The sequence below is a fragment of the Puma concolor genome, chromosome C1 (assembly GCF_028749965.1).
Source record: "Puma concolor isolate L17-30 chromosome C1, mPumCon1.1.hap2, whole genome shotgun sequence".
NCBI lineage: Eukaryota > Metazoa > Chordata > Mammalia > Carnivora > Felidae > Puma > Puma concolor.
In genome coordinates, this window is record NC_141674.1 from 24,640,947 (window position 1) to 24,665,842 (window position 24,896).

The following is a 24,896-nucleotide window of genomic DNA, read 5'->3' on the forward strand; positions in this document are numbered from 1 at the left end:
CGGGTCGTGGGTTCAAGCCCTGTGTCAGGCTCTGGGCTGACAGCTCAGAGCCTGGAGTCTGCTTTGGATTCTGTGTCTCCCTCTCTCTCTGCTCCTCCCCTGCTCATTCTCTTTGTCTCAAGAATAAACATAAAACAACAACAAAAAACTGAGATAAAAAAAAGTTATGTACATAAAAAGATATACAAAAATGTGCATATTCATAATAGCCACAACCTGGAGACAGATCAAGGGCCCATCAATAGGAGAACAAATATATAAACTCTTCTATATTCATGCAGTGGAATATCATTCAATGATACAAAGGAATCACTACTACATGTAACAATATGGGTGAATCTCAAAAACATTATGCCAAATGAAACAACCCTTACACAAAAGAACACATGTTTTATAATTCCACTTATATGAAATTTTACAACAGGTAAAACTAAACTTTTATGGAATAAAATTGGAAGAAATTTTATTTCTTCTTATCTGCCTATAGAAGATTAGGGTCAGGAATTGACCTGGAAGGGAGCAAGAGGGAACTTGCTGGGGTGATGATAATGTTCTATGTCTTCACAGAGGGTTTGATTACACAAATGTATGAAATTTTAAAATCTCAGCAAAAGTAGACTTTGAGATTTGTACATCTCATTGTACATATATTTTACCTTGAATGAAAATGTGTATGCAAACTTTAAATGCTAATTAATTATATGTATGATGCTTTTTTTAGGGGAAAGTGTACTGATGTCTGCAATTTACTTTGGATCCATCAAAAAGGAAAATGAATGGGTGAAGGAAGTGAGGGATGGACAGATATGAAATAAAGCAAGTCTAAGAAAATGTTAATGGTAGGGTCTAGGTCATGAGTACACAGGCATTCACTGTAAAGTTCTTCCAACTTTGTTGTATGATTGAAAATGTTTATAACATTTGGAAAAAATGAGATTGAATACGTGTATACTAATATTAGAGATATCCAAAACATATTGTTAAAAAACAAGCCTCAGAGGAAATGTATAGTATGATATGCACGTAAAACAACTAAGCAAAACAAAAACTTCACTTCTGTGAGTAAATTAATAGAGGATACATATTAAGCTATTAACAATGGTGACCTTTGGGGAAGAAAGTAGAATGAGAGGGTTGGCATCTTAACTTGGTTCCCTAGAAAGCAAAGCCTAGGGCAAAAGCTTATGTGCTAACACTTTTGGGGATAGTGCAGTTCTAGGGAAGCAGGAGTGAGGGGCAAAAGAGAGTAAGGCAGGGAAGGGAGACAATAAAGATGTAGATGTATCACTGAGCTGGCCCAGCTTTATAGCAAGCACCAGTGATTATTTGGTCTCAAGAGAGGTCATCAGAGATGCTGTATAAACCTACTGTATCTTTCAACTGTCCATGGTGGGGAGGAAGGGAGAAGAATTTATGTGCTCATTGCTGTATTTCACTAGACAAAGCATTCACCCCCAAAGGCATCAACTCTCCCCACATTTTTGGAACCAGCCTGGCCAGCCAGTCTGCAAGCATGGGTGTTGAGTAGGTTGTATGGAATATTGTGTCTTAGCAGCAACAGATAAGCCCCAAAGGTGATTCTGAGGCCCAAGGCAAGAATGGGTCATGCCTGTGAGCAACATGGCGGGCCAGGAGTAGTCCCCATGGTAAGCCCTCCAGGATAAACCAGTAGAGCACCAAGGCAATTTCTCCTCTGCCTTAGGAGCGTGACAGGCCTCCTCCCTGCAGACTAGAGGAATGTACTTACTACCAGGCAATCGTTTCAGGGGCCTTCAATAACGGTGAGAGAAAAGACCACTGAGCACATCTGGGGAAATGCATAATTGGGATCCAGCACAACCGATCTTGGTAAGTGAAGACTTTCACTTTTAGCCATGTATACTTCTGCATTGCTTAAATCTTTTACAAGACTGCATTCACAAATTGCTTGTGTAATTAAAAAAAAACAACAAAATCAAAATGTGATAGTCTTTGTGTAATATTTTGTAGCCAAATATAGTAGGGAGATAAACAATGAATTATGGAAATGTTAGCCTAGGGGCGTCTGGGTGGCTCAGCCAATTAAGCCACCGACTCTTGATTTCGGCTCAGGTCATGATCTCACGGTTCCTGAGATCGAGCCCCCCCCCCCCCCGCCCACCCCCCCATCTCAGTCTCTCTCTGCCCCTCCCTGCTCATTCACTCATGCTCCCTCTCTCAAAATAAATAAATAAACATAAAAAAGGGAAATGCTAGCTTAATATTACCTGAACCAATAAGTTTAAATAAGATATTATTTTAGGTGGACTAATACATTAAATGAAACAAAGTGAGATTTAATTTTTATTTTCTTTGTAAATAGTCTTAGGGAAATAAATTCAAAACTGGGAAAATAGTTCATTGTGATGATGTATTCTGAATTGTGGCATGGGTATGGATTTACGGTCACTGGAATAATAAGCATACGAAGTACGGGTTTCTACTTCTGGGATAAGGGTAACATAATCACATTTGTTAAAGAGTTAGTAAAACATCACAGGAATCGGCCCATCTTGTCCTCTTAGCTCTCTGTTAGTCTCTGATCTCCCTGGTCACCAGGAGTCTTACAGCCTATTTCCCCTAAGCCCCACACCCCTCCTTATTAAATTTTGATAAGTTTTTCTCATTTGATTATCTCAGATAACACATGATCCTCCTACTTAGTTACAGTTCTTGGTGATGAAAACATTCATTTGGGGGCTCCTGGGTGACTCAGTCAGTTAAGCGTCTGACTTCAGCTCAGGTCATGATTTCATGGTTGTGGGTTCAAGCCTCATGTGGGGCTCTGTGCCGTCAGCTCAGAGCCTGGAGCCTGCTTCGAATTCTGTGTCTCCCTCTCTCTCGGCCCCTCCCCCGCTCATGCTCTGTCTCTCTCTCTCTCTCAAAAATGAATAAACGTTAAAAAAATTAAAAAGGAAAACACGCATTTGTCCCTTAAATGTAGCAATTTATCACATTATTGTCTAAATCTACCCTTCTTTGCCCTTTTTTGGTGAAAAGAGAAGGACCCTGTAAGCATGTCTTCTTTGTTAGCTGGAACAATGTTAGTCCTTGTTAATAGAGGGCACTGGAGAGACACTGCAATAGCAGAGGCAGGGGCTCTGGCTCTGGTTTATCTTTGTTCTTGATCCTAAACCAGGGGAGTGGTGCTCACATTACAGCAAGTTATACTGGCCTGTAGGTGGGTGGTCTCTGACCCTCCAGTTCAGGCCTGTGGCACCTCAGTGAACTTTATCATCCAGTGAGCTGCAGAGAAATCATCAGTCATCTAAATCTCCTTCTTGGCAGGAGAGATGGGAGGGTCTTGTAATTTTGTTCCTTGCTAGCCGCTCTTGTTTTTTGTTTGTCTGTTGTTTTGCCACTAGTTATTCCTGTTTTCTTTGAAGTTCTCTTTTACCCTTTTAGTAGATAATCACCTGTGATAGTTAATTTTATGTGTTGAATCAATTTAGAGGGTAGTTTTTGATGAGAGTAACATTTAAATTGGTGAACTTTGGGTAAAGCAGATTACCCTCCATAATGTAGGTGGGGCTTATCCAATCAGTTGAAGAACAAAAAGACTGGCCTTTCTGAGTAACAGGGATTTTACCAGCAGACTGCCTTTGAACTGGAAATGGAACATTGGCTCTTCTAGGTCTCAAACCTCCTCCTGCTCCTCCTCCTTCTTCTTTTTTTTTAGGCTTATTTATTTTTGAGAGGGGTGGGGGGGGAGGAGAGAGAGAGAATCCAAAGCAGGCTCTGCACCATCAGCACAGAGTCCAACATGGGGCTCAAACCCACGAACTGCAAGATTATGACCTGAGTCAAAATCAAGAGTAGGTCGCTTAACTGACCGAGCCACCCAGGAGCCCCAGGGTCTTGAACCTTCTGACCTGCAGTGCAGATTTGGACTTGACAACCTTCATAATCATGTAAGCCAATTCCTTATAATAAATCTCTTTATATAAGTAAATAAAAAAATTTTTTTGTGTGTAAATAAATATATATATACCTTTCCCCAATTAATAATTCTTTATAGTGGGGTGCCTGGTTGGCTCAGTCAGTTAAGCGTCTGACTCTTGATTTCGGCTCAGGTCATGATCTCACAGTTGTGAGATCAAGCCCTGTGTCAGGCTCCACACCGGGCATGGAGCCAGCTTGTGATTCTCTCTCTCCCTCTGCCTCTCTCCTCCACTCTCTCACTCTCTCTCAAAAAAAATAGAATTCTCTATATTAAAGTTTCCATGCTTAAATTCATGGTGTGTTTTCTGTCTCCTGATGAGACATTGATTGATACCAGCTGATATCAGGCCACACACATGAAGATGATCATAGTAAGATAAGATACAGTACCTTCTTTCAGTAGTTGAAAGAAATGGACAAAGGAAAAGCTATGAAAACATTACATAAGAACAATGATGGACATGCTTGTTAGGGCCATGCAGAAGCAGAGAGGAAGGAAGACCTACCTCATGGGATATATCATAAGGCTTCACAGGATGGATGATGTCTGAACTGAATCTTGAAGGAAAATACTTTTCCAGGCAAATGAAGGTACAGAGTAGCATAATCCAGATGGAGGGGAGAAAGCATGTCCAGACGCAAGAGGAAGCACATTACATACTGGTAGCTTCCTGAAGCTGGGGAACAGGAGGCAGGAGAGAATGGTAAGGAACATGAAAGACATCGTGAGCCACTTTAAGTAGTTTGCATTTAGAGTTCCAGGCCAGAGATTTTCAACCTAGTTTGCATCAAGACACCCACCACAGATAATATTCATATTCACAACAATTCCATACCTGAGCCAGGTTTTTGCTGCAACACCCCTCCCCTAGTTCAAGGGTGTAACAAAGCATCCGTAATTTATAGTTGCTGCATCCAAAAATGGAACATTGGTAATGCTTGCTCCTTACTGTCTATAGCATAGATAAAATAGGCTGTGGGGTACACAAAATTCCTGGCTCTTACCCCAACTCTTTCTCTTCCATTTAGGAAAACATAGCAGAATGCATATGTTCCCCTCTACCTTCTCCAACTGCTCTGATCCACCTACCAAGTAATCCAAAGGATTGACAACTTTGAGTAGGGCCCAAAGAAATAAAAATATTTCCAACAGGTTCAGGCTGCAGTGCAGAGAGCAAAAACCCAGGCTGTCAGTACTGAAAGACTAATATAGGGGCGCTGCCAACTCCTGCTGGGGGATTAAAGATGGGGGTGAACCGACTACAGCACGTGAGCATTCTCTCTGCCAGCCTCTCTTCCAAATACTCAAGGCTAAGGAATTACAAGCTAAGAGGATACCTTATCCCAATGCTGCTTCTGCTAAGGAGTTGAAAGGTAAAAGCTCAGAAGGGCTGCCGGTCCACAGTGACAGCAAATGGGAAGGATCCAGAGCAGTTTGGTGGTGCCTGGCACTCCCTTCTCTGAAGTTACTCCCTTCCCTCTCCTTAAACTCATTTCGACTACATTAGTCATTTTTGCTCCAGTAACAACCAACCTCACAATCGCTGTGGCTTCCAACAGAGGCTGGCAAACTTCTTCTGTGAGGGGCCAGATAGTAAATATTTTGGGCCTTGTGGGACATATGGTGTCTGTTGCGGCGACTCAGTTATGCCCTTAGAGCAAGGAAGCAGCAGTAGACAATATGCAAACAAGTAAGTGTGTCTACGTTCTGATGAAACTTTATGAATCTAAAATTTGAACTTCATATGGTTTTTATGTCCCAAATCTCATCCTTCTTTTGATCATGTTTTATTGAGATATACTTCACATATAACATTATATTAGTTTCAGGTGTATAACATAATGATTTGATATTTGTGTATATTTCAAAATGATCACCTCCGTAAGTCTGGTTAATACCCATCACCACACTGTTACACATTTTTTTTCCTCATGCTGAGAACTTTTAAGGTTTATGCTTTTAGCAACTTTTAAATACACAATATGATTAACAACAGTCACCACATGTTCACTACAGTCCCATGACTTATTTCATAACTTGAAGTTCATAACCTTTGACCCCTTTCACCCATTTTGCCCCCACCCCACCTCCCACCTCTGGCAACCACCGATCTGTTTTCTGTATCTATGAATTTGTTTTGTTTTGTTAGATTCCACATATAGGTGAGGTCATATGGTATTTGTCTTTCTCTGACTTATTTCACTTAGCATTATGTCCTCAACGCCCATCCAGATTGTTGCAAATGGCAAAACTTCCTTCTTTTTTATGGCTGAATAATATTCCAGTGTGTGTGTGTGTGTGTGTGTGTGTGTGTGTGTGTGTGTGTGTGTGTATCACATCACATTTTCTTTATCCATTCATCCGTGCATGGACACACTTAGGTTGCTTCCATGTCTTGGCTATCGTAAATAATGCTATAATGAATGTGAGGTACATATGTCTCCTCAAGTTAGTGTTTTCGTTTTCCTTGGATAAATATCCTAAAGCGGAATTGCTGGATCATATGGTAGTTCTATTTTTAGTTTTTTTGAGGAACATCCATACTGTTTTCCACAGTGCCTGCACCAGTTTACGTTCCTACCAGCCGTGCACAAACTTTCCCTGGTCTCCACATCCTCAGCAACACCTGTTTTCTTATCTTTCTGGTAACAGTCATTCTAACAGGAGTGAGGTGATGTCTCATTGTGGTTTTGATTTGCATTTCTCTGGTGGTGACGGATGTTCAGCACCTTTTCATGTACTCATTGGCCACCCATGTGCCTTTTTAGGAAAAATTTCTATTCAGATCCTCTGCCCATTGGTTTGGTTTTGTCAGACTGGTTTTGATTTTCGGTTTTTGGTTTTTGTTTTTGCTATTGAGTTGTATGAATTCATTATATATTTTGGATATTAATTCCTTATCAGATATATGATTTGCAAATATTTTCTCCCATTCAGTAGGTTGTCTTTATTTTGTTGAGCATTTTCTTTGCTGTGCAGAAGTTTTTTAGTTTGATGTTGTCCCAGTTGTTTATTTTTGCTTTTGACACCTTGGCTTTGGGGTCAAATCCAAAAAGTCATTGCCAAGTCCCATGTCAAGGAGCTTACAGCCTACAGTTTCATCTAGGAGTGTTATGGTTTTAGGTCTTACATTGAAGTCTTTAATTCATTTTGAGTTAATTTTTGTGTATGATAGAAGATAATGGTCCAGTTTCAATCTTTTGCTGTCTAGTTTTCCCAATACCATTTATTGAAGAGATGGCCCTTTCTCCATTGTGTGTTCTTGGTTCCTTTGGTGGAAGTCTCGTTAATATATGACTTATGGAACATATATTACCTTTCAACTTTTCAAAAATGAAAAAAATTCTTAGCTTATGGACCTTACAGAAACAGACAGTAGATTGGATTTGGCCCATGGGCTGTAGTTTGCAAACCCTTGGTTTACAACCACCAACATATATTTTTTGCTGTCTTTACAAGTTGGTGATTATAGGTCAGCTTCCATGGCTCAAAGTACCTCACTCTGGGACCCAGGTTGGGCTATAAAAGCAGCCCCTATTTGGCTCACACTATTTTTTAAAATGTTTATTTATTTATTTAGAGAAAGAGAGAGAGAGAGAGCATGTGAGCAGGGGAGGAGCAGAGAGAGGGAGAGAGAGAATTCCAAGTAGGATTTGTGCTGCTAGTGCAGAGCCTGATGCAGGGCTTGAACCCACAAACTGTGAGATCATGACTTGAGCTGAAACCAAGAGTCGGACGCCCAACTGACTGAGACACCCAGGCGCCCCTGGGTCACATATTTATGTGGCAGAGAAGAAGAACAAGAGCACTGGTGGAAACATATGATGTGCCCTAAAGCTCCTGCTCAGAACTGGCATGCTGTCACTGTTCATACTCCGTTGGCCCAGGCAAGTCACAAAACCAAACTAGACAATGGGTCCGGGAACTGCACTCTGTCTCCGGAGAGGCAGTGAACATCACACAGCAATGGGTGGTGACATATAATCCTCTCAGAATGAAAGAAGGGAATAGTTGGAAAGGCTAATACAATATATCACTCTGAACCAATACCCATTTCCACTGTGCATTAGGACAATACTGGTCAATGTGTGGTTCACAGACTGATGTCCCAGTCTGTAATAAGAACAGAAAGTGAAAGTAAGTGAAAAAATGTAAGAAGTTTTATACAATAAAGACACCTACAAACAAAAACAATCTGGTTCTTCAACACAGTTTGAGAAGCACTTCATTAGCCAACACAATAGCCAATACTTTCAGGGGACATGAATTCATGAGCCAATATACAACCAGTATGAGAGAAACAATAAACTGAACCTCTCTGTCTCTCTGTCTCTGTCTCTCTTTCACACACACACACAAGCACATATATATATAATGTAAGAACTATTGGAATAAAATAAAAAATTTAAAATAAGGATGATAAAAATACTTAGAGAACAGATTATATTAACATATGAGGTAATGAGAAATCATAAAAAAGAACCAAGAAGAAATATGAGAATTGAAAATAGAAAGAACACAAAAGATAGAATAAATAGAGGGATAGATGTGACTGAAGAAAAATTAGTAAATTTCAAGATCATATTGAGGAACTTTCCATAAGATAGCAAGAAAGGACAAAAAGATAAGGAATATAAAAAGAAGTCAAGAGACATGGAGAACAGGAATAAAAATGCCAACATCTGAAAAATTAGGGGTTCCAGAAGGCAGGTGAAAAAACATGGAGAGGAATAAATTATTTTTTGAATAGTGAAGGTAACCTTCCCAGAATTAAAGAAGGATGAAAGGTCTTAGACTAAAAGGACCCATATAGAGTGCCGAACAGGAGCATTAAGACAAAAATCTACACTCAGACACATTATAACAAAATATAAGACTATCAAATGTAAAATGCAAGAATATCAAAGACAAGAGAAAATTGTAAGGGAATTGTAAAAGAAGAATTCTATGGGAAGAGGGGTGCCTGGGTGGCTCAGTTGGTTAATCATCATGATGCATCAGGCTCTGTGCTGACAGCTCAGAGTCTGGAGCCTGCTTTGAATTCTGTGTCTCCCTCTCTCTGCCCCTCCCCCACTCACTCTCTGTCTCTTAGAAATGAATAAACTTTTAAAAAAGTTTAAAAAAAAGAATTCTATGGGAAGATAAAGAGTGAGTTGGTATCATACTACCTAACAGCAACACTGGATGCAAGGTAAGAATAGAGCGATATGTTTTATAGTATCACAGGAAGAGAACTTTGATTCTAGAATTTTATATTCAGTAAAATTGTCATTCAAATGTTAGAGCATGATAAAAATATTTTCCGGTACACAATGGTTTGGAAGCTTTGCCACACAAACATTGAAAATAGTATTGAAGAAAGAACTTGAGATGAGATACAAATCCCAGAGATGCTCCAAGAGATTGGAGAAATATGAGTGTTCAAGTGCTTTGGGGTGCCTGGCTGGCTCAGTCGGTACAGCATGTGGCTCTCGATCTTGGGGTCCTGAGTTCAAGCCCCATGTTGGGCCTAGAGTTTACTTAAAAAAAGAGAGAGAGGGGCACCTGGGTGGCGCAGTCGGTTAAGCGTCCGACTTCAGCCAGGTCACGATCTCGTGGTTCGTGAGTTCGAGCCCCGCGTCAGGCTCTGGGCTGACGGCTCAGAGCCTGGAGCCTGTTTCTGATTCTGTGTCTCCCTCTCTCTCTGCCCCTCCCCCGTTCATGCTCTGTCTCTCTCTGTCCCAAAAATAAATAAACGTTGAAAAAAAAAATTAAAAAAAAAAAAAAAGAGAGAGAGAGAGAGGGGCGCCTGGGTGGCTCAGTCGGTTGAGCGTCCGACTTCGGCTCAGGTCACGATCTCGCGGTCCATGAGTTCGAGCCCCACGTCAGGCTCTGGGCTGACAGCTCAGAGCCTGTAGCCTGTTTCAGATTCTGTGTCTCCCTCTCTCTGCCCCTCCCCCGTTCATGCTCTGTCTCTCTCTGTTTCAAAAATCAATAAACGTTAAAAAAAAAAATTTAAAAAAAAGAGAGAGAGAGAGTATTCAAATACTTTTGTATTTGTTTTTAAAGAACAAATTTGTTTTGTCTTTGTATTTGTTTTGTCTTTGTTTTTAAAGAAAAGGGGTTGTATCAAATAAGGTGAAAAGAGAAAACACATCTATAACAAATAATATCAATTCTCTGAAAAAAAAGAGAGATGAGCATATGCTTAAGTACTTTCTTATTAAGGTGAAGAAATAAATATTGATACATTTAATTATTCACAGGAGTAAAAAACATGAATATAGGTAATAAATTAAAGACAACCACAACATGAACAAAATATTAATATATAACTTTTAAATCAGGAGAAGAAAACTCAATCTAACCAATAGACTAAAGAGAAGAACAGTAAAAATAGAATAAAAGGAATAAAACATAAAGCAAATGTAAAATATGACAGAAGTAAATCTTAACTGCAAATACAATAATTGCATTAAATTCAAAACTAAAAGGCTGAAATTCTCAGACTAGCTTTTAAAAATCCAACAATATAATTTATCAAAGCATATACTTAAAATAAAAAGAAATGGAAAGGTTGAAAATAGGATAGAAAAAGCTATGCCAGGGGTGCCTGGGTGGCTCAGTAGGTTAAGCATCCAATTTTGGCTCAGGTCATGATCTCATGGTTTGTGAGTTCAAACCCTGCATTGGGCTCTGTGTTGACAGCTCAGAGCCTGGAGCCTGCTCTGGATTCTGTGTCTCCCTCTCTCTCTGCCCCTCCCCTGCTCTCCCTCTCTCTCTCTCTCTCCAAAATATATTAAAAAAGAAAAAGCTATGCCAGGCATATACAAATCAAAAGAATCTAGAAGGCAATAATCCTAATATGTAATAAAATAGGACTTAACGTAAAAAACAAATCATAAAAGACAAAACATATTATGGGACATAACACAGGAAGGAGAGGAAGGAAATTATAAATGCCAACTATTCCCTGTGACCAGTTTTAGAAACAAGGACTGTAGTAACTAGACACATTTTCTTTCTTGGTTACAGAATATCATATTATGATTTAATGGATAAGACATGAATATTTCTCAGAGAATGATGTAGTTCTTCATGAGTCATTGGGTATTCCCTTTCACTGAGATAATGAGAATTTTTTTTCTATGACAGTTGAATTATATTAGGCGGGAACATTTTGTTACTTTTTTTTTTTAATTTAAGTATGGTAAGTTTGTACGGATAACTAGTATACAAAATGATGGACTGTGGCATATACTGTGTATTGGCTCATTTAACACACTCTCCAATCCTCTTGTATTCCTTCCTATACTGCATAGGCTGGAAAGCTAAAAACTACATTTCCCAGACTCCCCTGAAGTTATTTTTCAAATAGATGCATCCTTGTGAGACTGAAATGGAGGAAAGGAGAAATGTGAGGCAAAAGCCATGGCTCTGGGTATATTAGCTATTCTTGCAAGCCTAGTTTGAAGGGGCTGGTTCTTCTAGGGCAGCTTGGCAGAGATTTCAATGTCTGTTCCTAATGTCATAGTATTAGGTGGTGGCAGCATTTGGGATCCTATGACAATAGTCACGTGGTATGGTTGGGAGTTTCTCATGGTTGATGTTGTCCTGAACTTTCAGCATCTAAGCATGATTCTCTGGCCCACCGGGATATTCATAAATCGCACAATGTTGTCTAATAAAAAGCTCTTTCAGTTTAAAGTACCCTGAGTGGATTCTATTCTCTACAAGTAACAATACTGACTCTAGGAGACTGTTAGTGGTCCCTCAACATCTTTTCTCTCTTTCTTCCTTAGTAAGAGAATGTTTAACTATACATTGTAAAGACTGTATTTCCCAGATTCTCTTGCAGCTAGATGTGACCACGTGACTAAGTGCTGACCAATGGGATGTAAAGGAAAGTGTGATGTGGCAGATTCCAGCAATCTTCCTTAAGTGACAGCAAATATATGCCTTTTACCCATTCTTCTCCTTTTCTCTATCTTCTTTGAGAGTTGGCGGTCCATTTTAGAATAGGAGCATTAGGGCCACAAGCTAGGTATGGTGGAACAGAAACTTGGTAACAGGCTTGGTTCCCTGAAGGCTTCATAGAATGGAGCTCCTATACTAGCCTGGAATCATCCACCTCCAGGTTTTTTATGTGAGAGAAAAATAAACTTATGTCTTGTTGAAGCCATTGTTATTTTAGATTGTCACTCTCAGCCAAATCTAATTCAATGAATCAATGACCAATAAACCATCACCCCAATTCAGAAAATATATACCCTTCCTTTCTGCCCATTAATCCCTTGTTCATATTTAGGGATTAGGTAAAATTTTCATGTCATCCAGTCTCTCATGTGAATCCACATCTTACAGTAACTCCCAAGGGTATAGTTCCTTAAATACAGCTCCTTGAAGATGGTCCCTCTTGATCTGAAGACCCAGGAACTAAAGAGAAAAGTTATCTGTTTCATGCTTACCCAACTGGCAGTCGTGGTACATATGGGATAAGCACTATGGACATTCCTGTTCAAAAGGGATGAAAATGCAGGCACAAATCAATCACTGGTCCATAGTAATTCTGAAATCTATCTGGACAAATGTTGGAAATTCCTTGATTAGAACTCAAGGCCTGGGGTTAATCATCCATGGCTCTTGGTTCTACTCTCTGGGCTCTTGATTCTGCCCTCTGAGTCATCCTTCCTTTTGCATGGGAAACAATTCCAATTTGCAACTATGTAGTTTTCTTTAAAAAAATTTTTTTAACGTTTATTTATTTTTGAGACAGAGAGAGACAGAGCATGAATGGGGGAGGGTCAGAGAGAGGGAGACACAGAATCTGAAACAGGCTCCAGGCTCCGAGCTATCAGCACAGAGCCCGACGCGGGGATCGAACTCACCGACCGCGAGATCATGACCTGAGCCGAAGTCGGCCGCCCAACCGACTGAGCCACCCAGGCGCCCCGCAACTATGTAGTTTTCACAGATTGCATTCTACCAGCAGAATTTTGGGGGTCATAAGGTGTCTTTTCATTTTGTATTGCCTCTGATCCTTTCAGTCCAAGTGGGCAGCGTTCTTCCAAACACTTCTGAAAAACATGGGGCTCTCGCGAATCTTCTTGAAGTTCACTCCATTAGAGAAAAGGTATCCTCACAAATCTCTTCAAGATAAACCCTTCTCTGCCTTGAGCTTCTGTTGAGGAACAGTAAGCTTAAGTTTCTTAGAATTCTACTGTTTGAGGGGCTCAGGTCATGAGCTCACGGTTCATGGGACTGAGCCCTGAGTTGGGCTCCTGCACTGACAACACAGCCTGCTTGGGTTTCTCTCTCTCCCTCTCTCTCTCTGCCCCTACCCTGCTTGCTCTCTCTCTCTCAATAAATAAATAAATAAATAAACTTAAAAAGGAATCCAACTCTTTAAGTGAGGGTCCCTGAGTCGCATCCTTAAATCTTTAAAGGGCTTTTTATCTAAATGAACAATACTCTGAGGTAATACCTTCAATCTTTCTTAGATCTTGGCAAAGGATTTTAATGCTACTCCCTTCACTTCACCTTTGGACTGTGTTTTCCTGGATTTAATATTTGCTCAGAAGCCATTTCTTAATTTTAGCACCATATGCCACCTGGAGAGGCTAGGAATTTTCCAGAAAGTTCTGGAAACCAGAAAATTCTGGCTTCCTTTTGTCAAATAGTCCTTCCTTTACCTTATCTCTTTCCTTTCATATTTAAAAAATTTTTTTTTCAACGTTTATTTATTTTTGGGACAGAGAGAGACAGAGCATGAACGGGGGAGGGGCAGAGAGAGAGGGAGACACAGAATCGGAAACAGGCTCCAGGCTCTGAGCCATCAGCCCAGAGCCTGACGCGGGGCTCGAACTCCCGGACCGTGAGATCGTGACCTGGCTGAAGTCGGACGCCCAACCGACTGCGCCACCCAGGCGCCCCCATATTTTACTACAAGTAGCAAGAAGAGACCAGGCAGCCCCTTCAACATTCTGCTTGGGAATCTCCTTAGCTAGATTACCTGATTTATTAGGTGCATTTTCCACTTTTCACCTTACTGCAGGCAATAGTGCTGCTAAATTTCTGCCAACACATCACAAGGACCCCTTTTCTTTCAGTGTCCAATCAGATTTGTATGGCTTTCCTTCAAGCCCTCACTGGCAGCTTCCTCAAAGGCCATCAGGACTCTAATATTTTTTGAAAGAGTCAAGTTTCATTAACACTCATCTTTCAAAGTCCTTCCATTTTCCCCCAATGCCCAGTTCCAAAGTCACATTTTTTAGGTTTTTGTTATGGTAGCATTTTTAGGTACGACAATGTGTATAAGTTATCTATTGCTGCATAACAAATTGCCCCCACAACTTAATGGCTTAAAAGGACAAATATTAATTACTTCACAAGATTTCTGAGGGTCAGGAATCTGGAAGCAGGTTAGCTGGTTGGTCCGGCTCAGGGTCTCTTGCAAGGTTTCACTCAAGTTGTTAGCTGGGACTGCAGTCTGCTGAAGGCTTGTCTGGGGCTGGAGAATCCATTCCAAGGTGGCATACTCTCATGGCTGTTGGCAGAAAGCCTCAGTTCATCTCCATGGACACCTGAGGATACTGGCTTCTCCCAGAACAACAGATCCAAGACAGAGAAAGAACAAGCAGGAAGCTGTTTTGCTTTTATCACCAAGACTCTGAAATCACACACTATCATTTCTACTTTATTCTATTCTATAGAAGTGAGTCACTAAGTCCAGCTCACACTCATGCAGAGGGGAATTAGGATTAACGTCTTGAAGGGAACAGTGCCAAAGAATATGTAAGCATTAAAAAATCACCATGACTAGGGGCACCTGGGTGGTTCAGTTAGTTAAGCGTCTTACTTTGGCTCAGGTCATGATTTCACCGTCTGTGAGTTCAAGTCCTGTGTTGGGCTCTGTGCTGACAGCTCAGAGCCTGGAACCTGCTTCTGATCTGTGTTCCCTCTCTCTCTGCCCTCCCTTGCTCATGCTCTGTTCTCTCTCTCTCAAAAATAAACATAAAAAAATTTTTTAAAACCACCATGACTATCCATGTTCTTGTCCTTGCCCTCTAGCTCCAATGGAGATAGTGGAGTGGAGTTTTCACTTTTCCTATCTAGGCGCTGCTCCTCTGTTTGAGATTTTGATCTCTTTCTCCCTCAATTACACAAATTCAGCCACTATTAGTTATTCTTCTTGTATATTTAATCTCTTTTGTCTTCACGCTTTCCATTAGCATTTAAACACATTTTTAAGTCTTTTACCATATTGTCTTCTAGCTAATACCCTCTCTCTTTGCTAATAGTTTTATTTATTTATTTATTTATTTATTTATTTATTTATTTATTTGCTTACTTACTTACTTAATTTATTTGAGAGAGAGAGAGGGAGAAGTGGGGCTCACCTGAAGCAGGGGCTCTTGCTCACCTGAAGCAGGCTCATGTTCATCCGATGAGGGCTCACGTTTACCCGATGCAGGGCTCAAAGTCACGAACCATGAGATCATGCATGATCTGGGCAGAAGGCAGATGCTTAACTGACTGAGCCACCCAGGTGCCCCTATAATAGATTTTTTTTTATAATGTTTATTTATTTTGAGAGAGACCGAGTACAAGCTGGGAAGGACCAGAGAGAGAGGGAGACACAGAATCCGAAGCACGCTCCGGGCTGTCAGCGCACAGCCCAACACAGGGCTCAATCTCATGAACTGTGAACTCATGACCTGAGCCAAGATCAAGAGTTGGACACTTATGGGTGCCTGGGTGGCTCAGGTGATGAGCTCACAGTTCGTGAGTTCAAGCCCCACGTCGGGCTCTGTGCTGACAGCTCAGAGCCTGGAGCCTGCTTCAGATTCTGTGTCTCCCTTTCTCTGCCCCTCCCCTACTCATGCTTTCTCTCTCTCTCAAATAAAATAAACATTTAAAAAACTTAAAAAAAAAAAAGAGTTGGACACTTAACCGATTGAGCCACCCAGGAGCCCCTGCCTGCAGTAGTTTCAAAACATGTCCCCAAATTCTCTGAGATTCTTCCTGTTAAAGAGATAGCAGCTAGGTCCCTTTCCGCTTGAATCTTGGTAGGTTGTGACTACTTTTCCCAATGGAATATGGCAAGTGAGGCAATGTAACTTCTGTTGATAGGTATAAAAGATCACACAGCTCCTTCCTAGTTCTCTTGGATACTCCACCTTGGTAGGCTCTCTTGTGAGAACACTTCCTCTCAGAACCCAGACGCCATGCTGCGAAAAGCCCAAGCCGCATGGAGAGGCCATGCGTAGGTGCTCCAGGTAGCAGTCCTAGCAGAGCCAGTTTTCAAATGATCCCAATCTTGGTGCCAGGCCTGTGCGTGAAGAACCCTCCAGATGATTCCAGTTCCCAGCAGTTCGAGTCACGCCTAGCCATTTGTGTCTTCCCAGCTGAGACTCCAGACACCGTGAAACACAGATCGGTTATCCTTGCTGTCACTTGTCCAATTCTTGATCCGTGGAATCCGTCCGTAAGCATGATGATATAGCTTTCTTTTATTCCATTGAGTTTTGGGTTGGCTTGTTACACGGCACTGGAACATACCCTTTCTACCCAGCTCTCTCTAGAGTTGTCTATTCTCATCACCTCTATTTTTTTTTTTTTAATTTTTTTTTTCAATGTTTATTTATTTTTGGGACAGAGAGAGACAGAGCATGAACGGGGGAGGGGCAGAGAGAGAGGGAGACACAGAATCAGAAACAGGCTCCAGGCTCTGAGCCATCAGCCCAGAGCCGGACGCGGGGCTCGAACTCATGGACCGCGAGATCGTGACCTGGCTGAAGTCGGACGCTTAACCGACTGCGCCACCCAGGCGCCCCTATTTTTTTTTAATCCCCTACTTATTCCTCTTATCTGGATTTTACTCCTTTCTTTCAAGTTTAAGTCTCTGAAGTCAATGATCTCCAAGTTATTAAATCTAATAGACACTTTCCTAGACAGGGTTTTTTTTTTTTTTTTAAGCTCATTTATTTATTTTGAGAGAAACAGAGCACAAGGTGGGTAGGGGCAGAGAAAGAAGGAGACAGACTTCCAAGCAGGCTCCACACTGTCAGCGCAGAGTCTGACTTGGGGCCCAAACTCACAAACCGTGAGATCGCGACCTGAGCCAAGATCAAGAGTTGGACGCCTATGCGACTGAGCCACCCAGGCGCCCCTCTCTTAGACTGCTAAGAGAAGTATTTAACACTATTGTTTAGTTCTTCATTTTTGAGTTACTCCTCTCCTAGTTTCTATGACACCACGCTATCCCAGGCCTTTTCCTTCCTTTCTAGTTGCTTCTTGGTGTCGTTTGCAATTTCATCTTCCTCTAACCAGCCATTGGGTGATGAAGCGGCTGCAGGTTGGTTCTAAGTCTTCTTCTTCTCTTCTCACTTTGTATTCTCTCTCTATCCAGATCCATGGTTCTAATTCCCATCCGTGTGACATCAGTGACAACACTTTATCCCTAACTATTGTATCTAGTAAGCTCTATGCCCTATGTCCAGATGCCTTCTTAACATTTTGTACCAGTCAGGGTTCTTAGTTGCACACAGACTGGCCTTGGCTGATTTAAGCAGAAATGAATGGATTAAAAGTTCCCAGAGTTCCAGGCAGAGCAGAGCACAGGGGCTGGAGTCTACACTAAGCAGGCAGAGACAATAGCCAAATCATACCACAGGGCTGGCCTGGTGAGGATACCAACAACTGCTCTCAGCAAGCAGAGACATGGAAGCTGGCACCACTGAGAGCACTAACCTTGGATAATGTGGATGCTGCCACTAACAGTCCTGCCACGACAACACCTGGAGATACTACCTTGCTGTAGCTGTTACCACTGCACGGAAAGCTTCTTTGAGGTTCCTGCTTCTTGGTGTCATAGCTCCCTCTTCAAAGTCCCTGGTGCATGCATCTGATTATCAAAGTGTAGTCCATGGGCATTGTCCTAGCTGCAGGGATTCTGGGAGAGCAAGACACTGGCACTTCCAGATTCTATTGCAGAAGGCAGAATCTACCTCTCACCAATTAATCATAACGTAAGGAATTCTCCAAATATATAAACAAGTTTCAGAAGCTAGGAGGGGGAAAGAAGGTGAGGGGAAAAAAATTCCCATTACTTCTTCCTTGGAACAAAGAGTTTATCACCCACCTGACGTGCTCTCTTGAGGAACAAGTTTGTAGAATGCCTTTGCATGTTTTAATGAATGAAGGCTGAAATAAAACCTTTTGCTATAAAAACGCCCAGGTCTTTCTTGGCGAGTTCTCAATGGGGATGCTTGCAGAGTACTTTGAGTACATTCAACCCTCCTTTTTGAACATGTTTCCGTTTACCTGTTCAGAATGTGAGGATAGGCAGCTAAATAGCAAAACACCTCTAGAGTAATAGGTTAGTGACGTTAAGAGTTGGTTGTGGATATTCTGTATCCCTCTCATAGAACATATGATCTTCAAAATGCATAGCTAATTGTTGTTGGAACCAAGGCAATAAACTTTGCCTGATATGACTATCACTTAGGAGAGGAAGCCATCGAAAAACTAAAGGTTTTGACATTTCCCCCCCAGTTTTATTACATCATGGTGCTTTTCAGTACCTGACCCAGCATAAGGAACTAGAAACTAATCTACAGAATTCATGTTTCTGCAGAAATCATATTTCTGCAGTTGCAGTGAAAATTCAGTGATTTAAGATTTTTAGCAAATATTTAACCTGTTTGTACTTAGGGTCATAAATACGTCCTCGGAAAGTCTTGATGTCCAATGAATCTTTGTATTGGAAAACACAAAACCTGCTATTTTTACTACTTTTATATTTTCTCTGAACTTAAGAGAGATTTTCTCATATCTCAGACTCTCTGGGTTTTCCTCTTCAAATAAAATGCTTGCGACCTGTAGAGGTTTAGAAAAGGTTATCCCCGACCCAAACGAGTGCCTCAATAAAGGGTAAAATTCCGTGGAAATCGCTTATATTTGACGTTGCTAAACTTAAGTACAATAATGTCACATGTACTTATACAGTAATTGTGGGCACGCCTAAATCCCTCCCTCTTTCCTAAACCAAATTCTCCAGATCCTAGAAATCCAGCCCTTCTGCCCTCCGGAGGCGCCTTTCTCAACGTAAAGTACAATTTAAAAATTTAAGCTCCTGCCTAAATAATGGTTCTGTAGTCAACTGCCAGGGAACCTGGGCACCCCAGAGCCTCTGGAGGGTGCAGCGGGGTGTAGGCTAGGGCAGGGGGAGTGGGCGAAGCTGCTGGTTGGTGCCTGAAATCTGTGCGTTGCCCCTTTAATTGTGTCCCCAGCCCTCGGGCGTTTCTGTCCAACGCCCACGTCAGCAAATACCTTTTGTTTCTCTCACGTTGGGGCTACTTGTTTTAGGGCGCAAAGGAGCGGCTTCGAAAGTGGGTATTTCCCCTGCCGAAGACCAGGAATCCTCCCCGAGCCCGCGCGCGCGACCCGCCGGTGCGCCGCGGCCCGCGGTAAGTGGCTGCGCGCGGCGCGGGCGGAGGGCGGGCGGGGCGTCGGGGCTGCCGGGACGGGCCGCGAGCCTCGCTGCGGGCGGAGGGCGGGCGGCGGCGGGATGCGGCCCGGGCGCGGCGCCCCCAGACGTCCCCGGGCCGGGAGAGCGGCGGGAGGCGCAGAGGCGGGCGGGCGCCATTTGCAGCCCCGGGCGCAGCGGCGGCGGCGGCGGCGGCGGCGGCGGCGGCGCGCCGGTTCCGAGGGGCTGGGGACGGTCACAAAGGCGGCGCGGGCGGCTGGCGGCGGGGACCCCCGGCCTCGGGACGGCGGCCCGCGAGGAGAGGCGGGCGGCGCCGGGGCGCACCGGCTCGGGACCCCGAGGCCGCCCTTCTCCGCGGCCGCCCGGCCGCCCCGCCCGGCCAGCCCCTCCTGCGCGCCCGGGAGGGGCTGCGGGACAATGGCCGCGCCGTCGCCGCCCGCGCCCGCCGCGCCGCCCGCCCGCCCGGGCCCGGCCCGACCGCGGCGCGGGGAAAGGCGGGAAGGCGCGCGGAGCCTCCTGGCGGCGGCGGCGGCGGCGGCGGCGGCGGGAAGGCGGCGCGGGGACGGTGCCCGGCGTGTGTGGAGCCGTCGGGCGCCGCGGACTCCCGGAGGGTCGGCGGCCGGCCGGACTCTGGCTGCGGGGCGAGTGACGGGCGGTCCGCCCAATGGGGCGGCGGGGGGCGGGCGGGCCGGGGTCCCGGAGCTGCTCCCCCGCGTCCCGGGCGCTTCCTTGGGAAGGTGGCTCCCTAGGCAGTAGTCCGAGTTTCTCCTCCAGCTTCCATCCTTTGGTTTTATGTCGTGATGCAACAGATCCGGGCTCAGAACCGAAGGCAGACTTGCTACACCTAACACATATTGAGCCATAATTATTGGCTTATGACGGAACCGCACAAACGCACCTTCTACCCATGTGCAGACTGCCTCTTTTGTAAGTTAGCGGTTTGGCCCCTTCCCCTTAAAATGCGCTTGTTTAGCATTGATTGTGCTCCTAGGCAGACTCCACATCTGTCCAAGAAGTGTTAGGTTTTCGTTCTCTCTTAAAAAAAAAAAAAAAGATATAATCGATATGTAACATTTTGTGTTAGTTTTCATTTAAGATGTCTTTGGAAGCAGTAGATTCCCACCTAGTGGGCTTCTAACTACACACGTCAGTATTCTGTTCTCAATAAACGTTTCTATTTGTGGAACTTTAGTAAATGGAGTGCCTTCACCTATATGAATTATTTCACTTAATTTCACATAAAACAGCAACCCAGTTAGGTCGATGGTTATTATACTTTCCAGATGAGGAAATGCGTTATGTGCAGAATGTAACCGTTAAACCAGAAGGTGAACGATGGCAGCCTCCCAACACCCTTGCCTCCTGTTCTTGTTCTTCATTCCCTCCTAAAGGCACCTCCAGAGTCTTCTGGAAAGCAAGTCAGTCACTTTGCTTTCCTGCTCTAAAAACCTTAATTGATCTTTATCAGAAAAAAAAACCTCCAAAATCCTCAGCAGAAGAACCAAGGCTCAAACTTCCTCTCTAGGGTTATCTTCCCCAAGCTGCAAATATGGGTGGGTTTGTGGAACCCCTGAAGCAAGAGTTCTTCACTGATAACCGGTGATCAGGTATCTATTTCTGGGAATCTCCCTGGCCACACCAGTGGTAAATGGGAAGGGAGAATCTAACCCCCAGCCCTTGGGCAAATAGGCATGGGTAGGTTAGACTCTAAGATGTCAGCAGAAGGCATCCTGAAAACCTGGGCTCTTTCCAGGTCATGTAAATTTCTGACCCCTTGATACTTGATTCATCCTATATAATTTCAGTCTTATTTCCTATAATAAAACTGGGTTTCTGTTTAATAGGTTTAGCCCTTTCAGTGATATAATTATATGTTTATATTTAAAGGATTTGGTGTAAGTTTCTGATCCTCTCGAGGGAAGTTTTTGTCACTTCTTTGTTCAGAATTGGTCAGTGCCTCCCCATTTTCAGTGGTTCCCCATCTTACTCATAGTAAAAGCCAAGGCCTTGTAGAAATTGGTCCCGTGATGTCTTTCTGGCCGCACCATCTCCCCTTCCTTTCTGGCTCCATTTCTCATTGCTCTCTCCAGCCCTCCTTAATGTTCCTCCAGTCCTCCTTGCCTGCTCCTTCTTAGAGCCTTCGCCCTTCATCTGCCTGAACACTCTTCCCTTAGATACCACATGACTATCTCACCTCCTTTGGACTTAAATGCCAACTTCTCAATGAGACTTTTCCAGCTATGGTTTTGATTTTCTTAAACATTTTAATACTTCATTCTAAATCTTACCAGGGTTAAAAGATGTTCATTCACCAAAGAATACAATTACCGTGCTAGTTAGCCCAAATTCTTTGACTCAGGAATTTTTGCTAGGGAGGCTAATGAGATTTATTTTGGTGACCCTGATGGACACACTCAATTCTAGATTAATGATTATATATCTTAAAAGAGATGGTCTTCTAGCCCACAGTCTTAATACACTACTTGTTACCTAAATCTTCAATCATAAAATATGTGTTTTTTTCCTTCTATTCCAAGGACATTTGAACTTTGGTTCTTAAAACATGTAATTGACTTTTCCATTCACCTGTTTAAAGATCTTTCAACTGAATGAGAATCTAGATTTCTTTAATATTCTTAGGATTTTATGATATTTAACTCTATCTCTTTTATAGATATCTAAAATATTTCCAGTTGAATTTTGGATGTCCCACATGAATTAATGTAATTTGCTGTTTCAATTTATAGGGTCAATCTACCAAGAGAAGAAAATTTGAAACATATTACCCATTTCCATGACTGAATCACATATTTTGAAAGTAACTTAAAGCTTTCTTAATGATGTGAGTACAGTTATGAATGTAGGTTATGTTAATGTCCTGTGGATGTAAATATTACCAAGTCGTAACTGAACCCAATTTATAGGACAATTCCTATTGTCCTGTAAAAGTTGCTGTTTTTGCTCCTGCCTATGTCTCTACTGCCTGTCTTAGTGTAGTCCCCTTTACCATGTCTTGCTTTGACCATTGCGTTAAGCTTTTAAATTGGTTGGTCTCCCTGGGCCTGCCTCTCCCACCTTTTCTCTTCCATGCCCTCTCAAGTTTTCTTCTGGTAATACAAATGGAATCATTGTAACAATAATACCTGATATTTATTGAGCCCCAGCTGCAGGCTGGGTCTTGTGCATACTCCCTGGACAGAAGAGTGCAAAACTCAGGGTTGTTGGTTTAGGGTCAGTCAGCCAGAATTCCAGTCTCTGTTCACTTGATCCTGTGCAATCTTGGAAGTTTTTAAAAATTTTCCGCATGCCTCAGTTTCTTTATACAGTGTGCATCATGGATCACAGCTTGAGGCTGTTGTGAGGACTGCAATAAGTGTATAGTGTTTAGCACAGTGCCAAGTAAACATTCAAATATTAGCCATTTGGGGGTGCCTGGGTGTCTGAGTCAGTTGAGCGTCAGACTCTTGCTTTTGGCTCAGGTCATGATCCCAGGGTAGTGGGATTGAGCCCTTGGGTTGAGTCCCAAGTTGGGCTCTGCGCTGAGCGTGGAACCTGCTTGAGTCTCTCTCTCTCTCTCTCTCTCTCTCTCTCCCCCCTCCCTCCCTCCCTCCCTCATTCCCTCTCTTCCTCTGCCCCTCTCCCCTGCTTGTGCTCACTCTTTCTCTCTCTGTCTCTCTCTCTCTCAAGAGCCTGCTTGAGTCTCTCTCTCTCTCTATCTCTGTCTCTCTCTCTCGCAAGCTATTTTTATTGAAGTATAACTTACAGGTCATAAAATTCACCCTTTAAAGTGTATGTAATTCAGCGGTTTGTAGTGTATTCATAGAGTTGCACAACCGTTGCCACCCTCAAATTCCAGAACATTTTCACCATAATATAAAGAAACCTCATACCCATTAACCATCACTCTCCATTGCTGTATCTCCCTAGTCCTGTGACAACCACTAACCTGGCCTGTCCCTATCCGCCCATTCTGGACGTTTCATTTATTAAATTTTTTTTAACGTTTATTTATTTTTGAGAGAGAGAGAGAGGGAGAGAGGGAGGGGCAGAGAGAGGGAGATAGAGAATCCGAAGCAGGTTCCAGGCTCTGAGCTGTCAGCCCAGAGCCTGACATGGGGCTCAATCTCAGACTGCAAGATCATGACCCCAGCCGAAGGATAGCTGATAGAGCCACCCAGGCTCCCCTGGACATTTCATTTAAATACAATCATAAAATATATGGTCTTTTGTGACTAGCTCCTTTCACTTGGCTAGAGGGTTTTAAGGTTCACCGATGTTGTAGCAAGTATCAGTACTTCTGTTCTTTTTCTTGGCTTAATAATGTTCTATTGTATGGATGTGACCGTTCTGCTTATCCATTCACCAGCTGATGGACATATGAGTTGTTTCTATGAGCTATTATGAATAATGCCTCTGTGAACATCTGTGTACAAGCTTTTTTGAGGACAAATGTTTGTATTTATCTTGGGTGTATATCTAGGAGTGGAGTCATTGGATTAAGTAATTTTTAAATATAGCTTTATTGAAATTCAATTTGTATACCATAAAATTCACCTATTTAAAGGGTAAAATTCAACGATTTTTCGTCTGTTCATAGATATGTACAACTGCCACCACGGTCTATTTTAGAACATTTTCTTCACCTCAGAAGGAAACCCTCTACCCTTTAGCTCTAAGGCCACTCAGCCCATCCCCCTCCCCACAACCCTTCCTCCTAGCCCCAGGCAACCACTTATCTACTCTCTGTCTTCTAGATCTTCCCATTCTGGACTTGCATAGGAATTGAATCCTATAGAAGGTGGTCTTTTGTGATTGGCTTCTTTAATTTAGCATAATGTTTTCTTTTTTTTTTATATTTATTTTTGAGAGAGAGAGAGAGAGAGAGAGAGAGAGAGCATGAGTGGGGGGAGGGACAGAGAGAGAGAGAGAGAGGGAGGGAGGGAGGGAGACAACCTGAGACAGGCTCCAGGCTCTGAGTCATCAGCACAGAGCCCAAGGCCTGGTTCCACGAGAACTATGAGATCATGACCTTAGCTGAAGTGGGATGCTCAACTGACAGAGCCCCCCAGGCACCCCTTATTCATTCATTCATTCATTCATTCATTCATGTTTATTTATTTTTGATAGAGAGCCAGAATGTGAGCGGGGGTGGGGCAGAGAGAGAGGGAGACACAATTCAAAGCAGGCTCCAGGCTCCAAGCTGTCAGCACAGAGCCTTATGCAGGACTAACCCACAGAGCGTGAGATCATGACCTGAGCTGAAGTCGGAGGCTTAACCAACTGAGCCACCCAGGCACCCCATGTTTTCAAGGTTCATCCCTATTGGAAGCATGTACCCATACTCCAAACCTCGTTAAGGCTGAATAACATTCCATTGTATGCATATTCCATTTTCCCCTTGGTGGACATTTGGGTTTCCACCTTGTAGCTATTCTGAATAATGCTGCTATAAACATTTGTGTACAG

General features: G+C 43.0%; 1 protein-coding gene and 1 long non-coding RNA gene across 4 annotated transcripts in view; one reads left to right on the forward strand and one right to left on the reverse strand.

Moving 5' to 3' along the window:
* LOC147577902 (uncharacterized) overlaps positions 1-24,896 on the reverse strand; it is a 125,962-nt gene that overhangs the window by 50,117 nt on the left and 50,949 nt on the right. The window lies entirely within an intron of this gene.
* Positions 18,965-24,896, forward strand: part of ZBTB8A (zinc finger and BTB domain containing 8A) — a 69,836-nt gene continuing 63,904 nt past the window's right edge. The window contains exons 1-2 of one of the 3 annotated variants that reach the window (XM_086716336.1): positions 18,965-19,048; positions 19,310-19,410. The gene's annotated coding sequence lies outside the window, so the exon portion shown is untranslated. Of the gene's footprint in view, positions 19,049-19,177; positions 19,411-24,896 lie in introns of those variants that run through there. The other 2 variants (XM_086716337.1, XM_025912462.2) reach the window with 2 other exon arrangements.